Here is a 12,160-nt window from a genome sequence, read left to right on the forward strand (position 1 = left end):
AGAATGCTTTAAAAGATGATGAACCCTGCTGTAGGTCACCCAGCAGAAACGGATAAGAAAAAGGCTGGTATACTCAGTCTGACTTAAAAAAATGCTTGTTATAGCATCTTGATTTTACCATTTACTGTAGAAATATTTACTGACTTTCTCACATTAAGTGAGTCCCTATTTTATACAAAGAGGAAACAATGTTAGATAGAAAATAAGATCTCTGTGTGTTTGATATATACATAAATGCATACATTTTTGGCTTGATTGGTATAAATCAATGAACAGCCCATAGAGCAGCCCTATTCCTAAAGAATTACACAGAATAGGGGAAGACAATGAATAATGAAGGAACAGTGGGGTGTTGCAGAAGGTTATAAATGTGAAAGAACACGGCAGAGAGATGGATCAACAATGTTCAAAAGGGGTGCCAGGAGGCATATTCAATATGGTGGTAGGGATAAGATGTAGCCAAAGGGAACATTATAGCAGGATACTGTGGTTGTCTTAGAGTAGAGTGCTCCTGTTAGGAAATCTGCTACAGCAGGGCCACAAGAGAGTTGAGAAAAGTAGCAAGGGGATTGGATCTGGCTGGGGTGAGAATTCAGGCACAGGAAGTGAAGTCAGGAGGATGCTGGGAAAGAGAAGGAACATGCAGGGCATTCTCAGTCCTGGATGTTTGGCTTAGATCTCATGGCTCCTACAGTCATGAGACGGTATTTGTTCTTCCATTGTGGGTACAGCAATAGAGTCTCAGTCATCTCTTTACAAAGTTAGACATCCTTGGAGATAGAAGAGATATGGCACAGTGGCAGTGTCTACTTGATCCCCAAACACTAGACTCTGTCATAGGCAAGGTGATATGTGTAGCTTCCAAGTCATAATATCTTCCAGTCATATAGATGCACGGGTCAAAATGAGCTTTCAAACAAAACAAAACAAAACAAAACAAAACAAAACAAAACAAAACAAAACAAAACAAACCAGAAAGTGTTCTTTGGGGAAGAGCTAAAGGCTAAACAAAGCAACCACCAATCTAATTCATATTAAATCCGTGTATTCAGTCCAATTCAATTTCACTCAGTGTAATAAAATTTGGGTTCAGAAATGACCTGCTCTCTTCTAGACACAGTGGGGAATGTAAAGGAATTGTATGATGTGGAGCAAAAGCTCAGGTATTGCAAAGCCCTGAGAGCAGATGAAATCAGATCCAAAGCTGCCAACCATCCTGTGAAAAGCCAGATTCCAATATTAAGGCCTTTGAATCATATGATGTTTGACAGTTACCCTACTTTTATCATGGTGTGAGAATAGACAGTTTGGAACAAATGGGCATAGATGTATTTCAATAAAACTTTGTTATAAAAATTGGTAGCAGTTTTGATTTGGTTGATGGGTTGTGATTTGGTAGCATCTAAACCAGACAATTGTATTATCAACACTACAGAAGCAATTACTATCTACTGAGTGTCTCTACCTCCAGCCAGCTACTCCTCCTATCTCATACTAACAAGATTATTATAGCATAAATAGCATTATCTCTTTTATAGATAGAGCCCCAGAAACCCTGTTTAAAAAGAGTCAACATGTTGCCTAGGTTGTATAGTCATGAAATTGCAGAATGAAGAAGTCGATCACAGAACAAGATTCCAAACGTTCTACAGCACACAGAATCTCACAGAAGATTCAACACAGTTCATAAACAGATTTCCAGTTCTCAGCCAAATAGAAAGAGGTATTAGTCATTGAGTCATCTTACAAGGACAATGCTCAGGTCTGCTCTGGGTCTGGAAAACAGATGTGTTTTCTCAGCTTGGCCTTGCTTGATAAGTGTAAGAACTTTCCTTCAGAGATGTCCAAGCTGCCTGCCTCATAGCTTCTGCATCCTTCTGGGAAAACGTCTGAGTCGTTATGAATGACACAAAGAGCATTCAAAAGGCTAAGGGAAATGACATCATTACACCCTGTCTCATGGGAGCCTGACAAGTTCAAGGACTAGGTGAGAGGAGGGAAATGCAAAAGTGCTCCTTAATCATATGTAGACTTGGAAGTTATTCGGAGAGGACAATGAGACCAGTGTAGTGCCATTCTCTGTCTGTGCTGAGTTACAGCTTCCCAGTCCTATCATCTCCTGAGTGCATAGACGGAACTGCTAAGCTTAGTTCTGACTCAGAGCCTTCACATTTCCTAGGTCACATAGCCATGAAATAGCAGAATCAAGAATCACAGAAAAAGAATGTGTGTGTGTGTGTGTGTGTGTGAGAGAGAGAGAGAGAGAGAGAGAGAGACAGAGACAGAGACAGAGACAGAGACAGAGACAGAGAGAGAAATACACACACAGGCACACATGGGCATGCTCATGGAAGCGAATTCTTGGGTGATATTCTTCAGGTGCCAGACACTTTGGTTTTTAAGACCACATCTCTCACTTTTACCTGTAACTCACCAGTTTGGACAGCTGACCAGAGAACCCATCCTACCTATCCAGTTTTTGTGGTAATTTTTTAACAGTGGTTCTTGGGTTTGAATCAAGGTCCTCACTCTTGCATGCCCAATTCTTTATCAGCTGAATATCTCCTTGGCCCAGTAGCAACTGAATATCTCCTTGGCCCAGTCTTCATATTCTTAAAAGAGGATCCCAGAAGTCCCAAGCTAAATTGTGCAATGCCAGGCCATTCTCTGGAACACTAATCTCTGCTCATTTCATCACTGCAGGAATGGGTGTTTGTTGATCTACTAACTTGATCAGGATCTTATTCCTTTGATAAGGCTGTAAACTCCAGGCAAGCCAAGAACTTGTGTGCCTGTTTCCCACTACAATAGGAAGGACATTTACAGATATGTTTGCTGAATGAGTCTATGACCCACAGCAACAGTGAAAGCTATCTATGGAGTGTATACTCTCTGCAAGGCACTGTACTGAATCTTTCTTGGAATTTTGTCATTTAATCCCTTCATTAAATTAAATTTGTCATTTAATTCCTAAGTCACCCAGGAATGCTCATTGTCATCAATGTTGAGGCTTGAGAAGGTTAGAAGCAATGCTGTGTGGCCCCAGAAATAGAAACACTCTCTTCCAAGCATGTCTGTCTTATTAGGCAGTCACCCAGGCAGGATGCAAAAGTGGAAGACAGATTTCATTCCTGTTGTCCTGAAAGCAAATGAGAAACATTCTAACTAATGGGCAGACAGCCAGTGGCCTGGAGGTGACTGACAGCCAGTGCAGTCTCATTACCTGTTGCATGGTCACACAGTTGCCACCTGTGGCCAATTCAAAGCAGTGTTCCAGGATGGGTAGTGAGAAAGGTGGTTATATATTTCTACAGAAGCCAGAGAGTGGTCAGGGGCAAGGCCTCTCCCTCCTGGCATTACTTCATGGAAAGGCAGCTGTGGTCATCTGTGTGTGCACACCTGCATGGAGGCTCTTCCGCAGAGAACTTGAAGGCAAGACTGGAAATCTTAGTGGGAAGCCTTAGTGTTCACTTGGGTGGGACCTCTGTCGCCTCTGCCTTGTTTTGTGGGCTCTAGGAAAAAGTGACACTCTGTAAAGTCTTCTCTGGTTCAGTCACATCCATTGTGTTCTTGGACACTTGCTTTGAGCTTCTGGCTTTGATGTCAGGCCTGCTCAGCTGCCTCTGAAAGTGGGTGTGTGACCTGCAGCAAGTGGGAGAAAGGCTTTATGTTTGAACTGCCTAGTGCTTGATTAACTCTTTCCACAGCTTCTCTGGTGCAAAATAGATGGCTTGGCAAAGCAGTCTCCAGATGGCCCCAGGATGCTGGCGGCTCCCTTCCTGAGGTGCTTGGGTGGGGGTTGCTGTTGCTTCTAGCAAGCCAGATTTGACATGGGGCCATAGTCACATGCTTGCTCTAGGAGAAGGCAGCTGTCTCCAGTGTCAATTGGGAGTTTAGGAGTGGAGAGCTCACTCTCTGAGCAAGTTGTAATCACGGGATAGCTGTGGTCCCCACAGGGTAAACAAACTAATCCAAACAAAAAGATGAAAATAAACGAAGGTAAGAAATGTTTATAACTTATCTTGCTCTTGCTGTTTCATTTATTTTGTGTTTTGTGAATTCCATTGTCAAATTATCAAGCCCTGAATATAAGAGGGCAGGGGAGGGGTAAGGAAAAAAGGAGCAGGGGAAAAGGAAGGGTAGAAAAGAGTAGGGAGGAGAAGAGAAGGGTAGGGCAGGGAAGGGAAGGGTTAGAATCCTTGAAAGGGGAAGGGAGGGGAAGGAACAGGAAGGAAGGGTAGGGTAGAGCAAGGAAGGAAATGGAAGGAAAGGAAGAGAGGGGAGGGGAGGCGAGGGAAGGAAAGGGAAAAATTATGTTGTGTTTTTATATAAAAAGAAAGAGCCAAGGATATTTTTAATAGAGCCAGGTATGGTGAGGTGGAAGGGGTGACTTGGTGGGCCCATGCTGAAAAATTCCTTCCCCGATGAGGTACCAGCCATATGACAAAGGGTTTAGTATAGAATAGAGTTTATTTAGGGCATGGGAAGGGGAGTTAGGAAGGGAATAGAGACAGACAAACCGAAAGAGAACGAGAGAGAGGAAGAGAGAGAGAGAGAGAGAGAGAGAGAGAGAGAGAGAGGAAGAAGAGAAGGAGGAGGAGGAGGGAGAGGAGGAGGAGGAAGAAGAGGTGGAGAAGGAAGAGGAGGAGGAAGAGGAGGAGGGAGAGGAGGAGGAGAGGCCAGCCAAGAACCCAAGGAGGGGGGGGAGAGGGAAGGGGAGAAAGAGAGAGAAAGTGATCATGGAGAGAAGGGACAGAGAGAATAAGAGAGCAAAAGAGTGAGGAGGGGGGCAGCCAGTTCCTTTTATTAGTAAGCCAGGCATACCTGGCTGTTGCCAGGTAACTGCAGGGCAGAGCCTAGAAGGAATGCTAACAAGTTGGAATGGTAGAAAGGGCAGGGAAGGGAAAGGAAGAGAAGGAAAAGGAAGAGGGCAAAGGCAGTGGAGGGAGGGAAGGGTAGGAATGGTGGAAAGGGGAGAGAAGAGAAGGAAGTGAAGGGAAGGAGAGAAGGAGAAAGGAGGAGTGGTAGGGATGGGTAGAGTCACTAGCTGAAAGAACTGAAATCTCAATTCAGGATCAGCTGGGAGTGCAGAATTACTTGAGGATACATCCTAAGAGGAGCAATCAAGTGGTAGGAAGGCAGCCCAATGTTAGGTGCTGATGAGTCCCATGGATATGATCTCTGGGGAATTAACAACTCTTGACACCCACTGAGTTGCTATCTATTTTGAGACAAGAGCTGTGATCTCTGCCAAGGATAGTAGATAGGCAGATCAGTAATACAAATCTCCAGAGCCATCACAGGGCCCATGCTGACCACACCCAATGCCACTCTGAGCCTGATGATGAGTTGGCAGAAGAAACTTGCCATCTGCAAGAGCTGGGTCTGAAGGAGCTCTGACTCAATAGACAGGCTGGCAGGAGATACTGTCAGCCATTAGTGTCTTGGCTTGCTTGTATCCTTAACATAGGCTCAAGCCAACACAGAACTACTCTGTGCTTCTGCGACCAGCTTCCCATCACAAGCGTTCCTATGAAATTGAGTGCATGTATTTGTTTTATTTGGGGGTTTAATGTCCGAGGCTGTGTGAAGAGCCATGCCAGCTTCTCCCTCAGTTCCAACATTACACACAAGCTTCCTGATGATGGCTGACTAAGTCTCTCCACCTCACCAGCAATCACTGTAAACATGCTGAACCTGACAGAGCTGCAGAACGGACTACAACAAGCTTCGATGTAGAGTTGTAGGCCGGAGTCCTCTCCTCCACTGAGCATGGCCATTTGGGGAGGCAGAACACAGAACACAGAGGAGTTTGACTGCACTCATCCCACAGGGCTGTCAGGTTGGGTGCTGGGAAGTGCAGAGGCGCCACTCTGGGGATGGGAAAGTGCAGTCTGAGATGTGCGGGGAAGTTGGAGCTGTCTCAGAGGCTGGGTCATCCAGGTGCTGCTGGGCATCTTGAAGAGCTGAGAACAGAGTGGTGGTGGCACGGGCTGGGGACAGTGTCTAGCCTGAGGTGGGAGTGTGGGGAGAGGAGTTCTGGCTTGTTCCAGCAGAGATGTTGTCCATAGCTTGGTAGGTGGAGGAGCTCAGAGAGGCCTCCTACCAGAGACTAGGCTGCAGCTCTGTAAGTGAAGGCCTTCTTTGTGGCTCCCCAAAGGGCATCTTGATGAAAAGAGATAATCCATGGTTCTAAAAAGTTTATTGTCACAGCAGAAAATGGATGCGTAAAACCATGCCCCCCCTTCTCATGGCGAGTCTGAGATTAAATACCTTTTGTAGGGAGGAATGTCTGGGAAGGGAAGCTTCCAGGCCTCTAGGTACCTCATTAGCATGGTGAACTCTGTCTTGAGCCTATGTGACCACAGGACACATTTCTTTTATGTGAGAAGCGTATATACAAGTCAAGAGTCTGGTAGAGAGCTGGGAATCGCCTAAGCCTCAGATGTGTGCCCACTGAATGTCTGGGTCTCAACCTGCTCTACCTTATCAAACTTCCTGGCATGGTTTTACGTCCCACACGTTGAATCCTCTTGCTTCTTGTCAAAAGAGCAAACAGTGTGTTGGAAAACATGTCTAATTTAAAATATACTGGTAAATGCACTCCATCTTTCTACTTAAACAAGAATTATCATTATTATTGTTATTAGTATTGGGTTATTTTGATTTTCCCTCAGATTGTGTGTTTCGACTAGTACATTAGAAGGAAGAGCAAATTTAAGTTGTTATAGAATATTAAATAATATTTCAAAAATTTTAATATATTTCATTCCTCACAAACATTGGGGTGACAGGATCATACTTTGTGGGTATTGGAACATTAATTATCTGAAACCAGCTTTGGAATTTCCCTTCTTTCTACTTCATTCTGGGCTGTTGTTACTTTTAAAGATGATCTGGATGAAAGTAAGGGTGCTATCTCTGGAATGAGTTCTTTGTGAGTCTTGGTTTACCTGAGCTCAAGTTATAAGAATGAGTTAGGATATTAACAATGCTAAGCCACTCATGTAAATTTATTAAGCATGAACTGAGTCCTGGCACTATGCATGTCTGCAGCCAACTATGTATAATGGGAAGAATGATGTAAACACTCGCGTCTCATGAGGTCTGTGGTGCTAAGTGCTCTGAGAAGTAGCAGATATGGGCAGATAGTTGAGTTGTGTTGTTGAGTGCTAATTGTCAACTTGACAAACTCTAGAACTGTCTAGGAGACAAACTTCTGACTATTCCTGCTTGAGAATATCTTGACTGGGTTGATATATGAAGACCTGTTGGGCATCACCTTGGGCTGGGTCCCTGACCTGAACAAAAAGGAAAGAGCAAGCTAAGAGAAATGAACACCAGCATCCATCTGTCTGCTTCCCTGCTACAGATGCAATGTGACCAGCTGCTTCAGCCTCCGGACACTAAGGCTTCTGTGCAATGACAGAATGGCCCCACAGACTGTGAGCCGAGATAAGCTCTTCCTTCCTTGCTTAGATTGCCTTTGTCAGGTGTGTTGTCAGAGCTTCAAGGCCAGGTATTTCATTGTAGACCACATGAAGGGTCCCAGTACAATAGATGGACTTACACAGTAGTGTCTGTTCATTGGTAGGATGACTTGGTACAGCAGACTTCATCTTGCTTATCTTAGGGCATTTTCTTACACCTTTTCCATTTGAACAGCTGTAGCTGGTGGTACATGGAAAGGTATGTGGAGACAGAGAAGGAAGAATCCTTATCACTCAGGCTGATATATGAGATTAATGTCTGAACTCCCTAGAGAGCACGAATCGACAGCATTGTATTTTGGCAGTATGCCTTCTTTGGTGTCTACGGATGCACTGCTGTGCAAACAACATAGGCTTTGCACCAGCAGATTCTGAAGTTGTCCAAATAGCTTTTATTTGATATTTTAGAGCCTCTTTATTTCTGTAGAATGAACAATGGCAAAGCTTGATTTTGTCATTTGCTTTAAATAAGAGTTATAGCAATAATGACCAACATGGTGGAATGCTTTCAACAGGCCACATCAGTGTATGGAGTAGGGACATTGTGGTGGCCATGTTTAGTTGCCAACTTTATTGTGTTAAGAAACACCCAAGGTCCCACTATTAAAGATGACAGCTCATAAACAGAAAAAGAGAAGAAACACTCAGGCTTTGGCTGTGTCTCTGAGAAGAGTCCAAGAGAGGTTTATCTAGGAGGGAACACCCACCTTTAATGTAGGCAGCACCATTCATGGCTGGGATCCTGGGTTGAATAAAAAAGAGAAAGCCAGCTGAACACTGGAGTTCTTTTTTCTCTACTTCTTGGTTGATGCCATAGACCAAGCTGCCCCTGCCACAGTATACTGCATTCCTCTGTACTGTGAGCCCAAATACACCCTTCTCTTGTATGCTTTCTGTCAGGAATCTAGTTGCAGTGGTGAGAAAAGGGGCTAATACAGTCATTAGAAATGAAATACATTCATTTCCCTGGTGGAAAATGGAACTCTACAGAGTAAAGCAATGAACCTTAGTTCCCACAGTTGCTTAGAAGGGAACTACAGTTCAGATCCCAATCCCAGAGCCTCAGAAGTGCAGGGGAGAAAAGGCTAAAAGCAAGAGAATGGATGGCCATGAGTTGAAGCGAGCCATGATGGCCCCTGTCGGTGTTGACTAAAAATATTGACATGAATGATTGGTAACACCATACAAGTGGGTATACCAGAGTAAAGCATCTGCTCACTATCTTAATTAGTTAGATGGATCAGGGAGTTTGGTCATCCATGATACTCTTGTGGAAAAGACTCCTCACACTCTAAGAAACCTAGGCACCTCCTCATTCTGATTTTAGTATAGGCTTAGTATCCCTAAACTGAAAATGCCAGGCTTTTAATGTTCCCAAATCTGAAATGTTCTGTATGTTTGCCTGATATCACATATAGAAAACCTTATAATTAGGCTGAATAGGACGGTTCACACTCTGACCATAGGCATGCTAAAACACTGCAATAAAACTTATATGTGAATTTCACAATCGTATTTGTAGCCTGTCTTCAAGAAATCAAGAAATTATTAGATATATGTGTTCCAGTACACACACACACACACACACACACACACGCACGCACACACACACAGGGGAGGGAGGTAGAGAGAGAGAGAGAGAGAGAGAGAGAGATTGCTAGATAGATAGAGAGAAAGAGAGACAGAGAGAAACAGAGAGACAGAGAGACAGAGAGATAGAGACAGAAACAGAGACACAGAGACAGAGAGGAAATACTCTGAAATTCAAAACTCTTTTAATGTTCCATACTTTTAAAAAGAAATACTAACATTCAACCTGTCCTTTCCTAGAAGAATTTGGACAGGCAGTTTATTCTCTCTACTTCACATGTGAGAGAACTAGACTCAGATGAGGAATTGTTATGCTGACTTTTAAGTCCCCTGAAGGCTTCTGTGGTTGAAGCTGGGCTTCCATTCAAAGGACATTTGGGAACTGATTGAATCCTAAAGGCTCTGAGAACTAGGATTAGTCCCTTGATGAATTCCTAGTATGGTGGCTTTACTGGGGAGTGGCAAATAATAGGATGTGCAGCCTAGTTGGGGAAAATAGGTCAAGGGGACATGTTCTGGAAAGACACCCCACCCCCCTTGTTCTGGGATCATTCCCCCTGCTTCTTTGGGCTTCCTGTTTGTCACATGCTGTACAGCCTTTCCCACCACATGTGCCCTCTGGCATGGTGCTCCAACTTCCTTCAGACTACTTCAAAGCAGCGGAGTGAAATGCTTGTGGATCGAAACCTCCGCAGTTCTGAACTCAGATAAAATTTCCTACCTTGAAACCATTTCTCCCGGGTAGTTATCACAGTGTCACAGATATGACCAACATAGCAACCTACACAGGTTTGTCCAGCAGTGAGAGGGCTCAGGCCAGTTGGCTGCATGCCATGCTTTATTCCAAAGCCCATGTTCCTTCTCACACTCCTGAGCTAAGGGCATTCATTGTTCCTCCTGTCCTCACAGTCAGTGCCAAACTTGATGCATCTCTTTTTTTTTTCCCAGACATCTTTCATGCACCCATTTCACCACAGCAGCTCTGGGAACACTTGAGGAGAGGAGGCTAATGCTGATCTCCCCCTAGTCCCCCCCAACCCCCTTACTCCTCCAACTCCCCCACCCCGTGTCCTCCTTTCTTTCTTCTCTTAGCCCCTTCTCATAACCTTCTCCAGTGAAAGTTTCTGTCTTTTTAAACTTGGAACTGCAGGGATAAATTCCTGAGCAAGTCATGTGCTTTTTATTATTATGTTGTTTATTCGAGTACTCGAAACACATTTATGTTGTTAGGCTATTCGTGGAATAAAACATTCAAATGAGAAAACAAACCAGTGAGTTTGGTAGCCTTCTTAGGGAAACAAAGGGAAGCCTCCTAGGGAGAAACACATTTAACTCTCCTTGTTTCATTTGCTAATTCTAGATTCCTGTCTGTTGCCCACCGCCCACTGCCATGACTTGAAATGGAGCCCAGTTTCTCCATGTGAAAGTCATCAGGAATGAGACTTAGAGTTTGTTGTCACCGGCACAAAGTAAACAAGTTACCCAGTGCTTACTGGAAATGCATGCCAGACAAACAGGGTTAGTGTCTACAGCCTCTCGCCACCAACTTTCAATGTGGTACTTCAAAGAAGGAGGAGGTATGTGAAGATTTGACAGATTTTAAGTACTATCAGCAGGCACTGTACAGCCTTGATACCCAGCCATGGTATATGCAACAGCAGCCTTGGCACACCTCGTGTGGTGATTTGAATGAAAATAGTCTCCCTAGGCTCATAAGGAGTAGTCCTATTAGGAAGTGTGGTCTTGTTGGAGTAGGTGTGGTGGTGTTGTAGGAAGTGTGTCACTTGGGGTTGGTCTTTGAGGTCTCATATATTCAAGCCAGGCCCAGTGTGGTACTGTTTCTTCCTGCTACCTGGAGAGCCAGATGTAGAACTCCCAGCTATCTCTCTAGCACCATGTCTTCCTGGACACTGCCATGCTTCCTACCATGATGATAATGGGCTAAACACCTGAACTGTAAGCCAGCCACAATTAAATATATCAGAGTCATAGTGTCTCTTCACATCAATACCCTAAGTAAGACCTCTGGGAACATGTGTGTGAAAGATAAGCTTAGCTCCCACCCCACTCCACCAAACTGGAAACCATGTGCTCATAAGATTCCCAGGAAAACCTTCAGACATCTTCCAATGTGAGAAGTACTGCTCTGCTAGACATTTAATTTAGACAATTAACACTCACTAGGACATAGGTCTTACATCACCAGGGCAGTACCCAACTTGGCCAGTTTCATCACTACTTGCAGGTGCAAGGTTGACACTTGAACTAGATTGTACCTTCTGAATTGAACTCTTGCCTATACCTCTCTCTCTCACACACACACACCCCACTGAACTGTCTCCAGTTGTTTCCCAGAAGCTTAGTTTCAGTGGATGACTGTGTGTGTGTGAGGGGTATGTGCGGGATGTGTGGGTGCACATATTTCTTTGGGTCCATGCATCTGCATGCATGTGTGTATGGAGATCAGAGGCCGACATCTAATGTCTCCTTCCCTGCTTTCTCTCTACATTCTGAGCTAGGGTCTTTCACTGAACCTTTTAAGTCCACTTATTCTGCTCATCTGGATGGCAAGTAAACCCATATCTGCTCATCTCTCTGGACCTGGAGCTAAGGTAATAGACACACAATGTCACTCCCTAGTTTTTACATGGGATTGAATTTAGGTTTTTATCCCTGCCCAGTAAGACCTCTACCAACTCAGCCAATGCCAGCACCTGCAGCTTTCAACTCATTGATGATAAACATGAACTCTAAATTTTGAAAAGAGAACCACTGCAGTGAGACTTGGGGGTCCCCAGTAATAGAGAAGGTCTCAACTTATTAGTGCAGCAGACATATGAGGTCTAAGGATCTGGGCTGCTCTGTGTGTCCCAGGCCATGACAGTGTGCCCTGGAGATATATCTGTGCACACAGGAATACAGGAGCATCAGATTTCACTCTCTTTCATCTTTGAAACAATGGTGGAAAATCAGGATATTTGTGTCCATGATGAATCCAAACTTTAAGGAATGACCTAGAGGGCTCAACGTGTCTTGCACATGAACATTATTTGGCTTGCATGATGTTGGCCTCGCCCATG

This window comes from Grammomys surdaster, unplaced genomic scaffold (assembly GCF_004785775.1).
Source record: "Grammomys surdaster isolate TR1022 unplaced genomic scaffold, NIH_TR_1.0 220, whole genome shotgun sequence".
Classification (NCBI taxonomy): domain Eukaryota; kingdom Metazoa; phylum Chordata; class Mammalia; order Rodentia; family Muridae; genus Grammomys; species Grammomys surdaster.